Genomic DNA, 1,461 nt, shown 5'->3' with positions numbered 1-1,461 from the left:
CAATTATATGTAGTGCCGCAGCCGACGCTAGTGATTAGTAATCAGTTAGTAATGTGTCACTAATCCGTTCCGAATAACTCAGCTTCTCAATCACATAACGACTACGGTTTTCAATTTCTTCACATCCGTGCAGTATTTTTATTACATACAATATTCATATTTCTTGTAACATATTTAAGTAAAATATTTCTTGTAATATATTTATATGAAATATTCCCTGTGACGAACGAGCGAAGTTTGAACATCAAAGTGGAAGAAGTGAAAAGCGATCGGTTCTATATGATGAACCTAATATTCCCTTTCCTGTCCCCATTTTCTTTACCCCTTTAACTATTTTTCCTTTTACTCTACCTATTCTACGTGTAGGAATTAAATAAATTGATAAAAATCGAGTTTTTCTACAAGGTGGGTACCCCGGTACCCTGGTTATGTAAGAAACGTATACACAGCTTTGAAGCTTAATTATATCAAATATATATTATATATTTTGTTTTTCACAAAACAAGAATCGACGCAGAAGGGTTCAAAGAATGGGGCCCCAGAGCGACTTCGTGATATTTTGTCAGGAACATAAAAAAATAGTGCAGAAAATACAGAAATGGATACCTGGGTACCCGGTTATACACACAAGGGTTAATTAAGAACCAATTCCTATATTTCAAATATTCGAATAGTACGAATTCAAATAATGCGAACAATTTCTGGGATTTATTACTCGCACTAATAGAGGCCTACCTGTACATATATAATAACTATTGTTATTGCAAACCCTATTCTTTAGCGCTACTCTGCAAGGAATGCACTGATCGCGATGAAACTTTTCACATATAATCGGAGATATTTTCGTGATGATCCCAATCGCAAAAATTTGTAAAATTTGTTATTGTTAATAACTATTGTTATAGCAAGAAACCTATTCGCTGGTGTTACATTGCAAGGAATGTACTGATCGCGATGAAGGCTTTTCAATCCAATAGGAGATATTTCCGCGATGAGCTCGCTTCCAAAAATGTATGGAATTTATTATTGTTAATAACTACTATTGTTATAGCAAAAAACATATTTCTTGGTGTTACTGTTGTCACGGGCAATGTGTTTAACGTGGGCATTTTGTAAAATGACCGGGCATTGTGTAGAATGCCCGTTCAAAAAGACATTGTGCAAAATGTCAGTAACAAGTTTAGGTCAATCTATAAAATGTCCGGTCATTATACAGAATACCTAGAGGGTGGTGGTCAATGTATTGAAACGGTGTTGCTACATAGATGTGATAAGTTAGGTTAGGCTACATATTAGGCTGGCGGGTCTCGTACCTTTTAAGTACGAGGCGGAGGCCTGCGCCACGATTTTCTGGCGCTTGCGCGGCCTCCACCAGGCTGGAGAAGACCCGCCAGAGCAGACGATCGAACGGGAATGGAGGTGGCAGTCCCGACAAGATGCCCTGGACCGGTGGCGTCACGA

Source organism: Osmia bicornis, unplaced genomic scaffold, assembly GCF_907164935.1.
Source record: "Osmia bicornis bicornis unplaced genomic scaffold, iOsmBic2.1, whole genome shotgun sequence".
Lineage (NCBI taxonomy): Eukaryota > Metazoa > Arthropoda > Insecta > Hymenoptera > Megachilidae > Osmia > Osmia bicornis.
Note: the sequence above shows the minus strand (reverse complement) of the source record.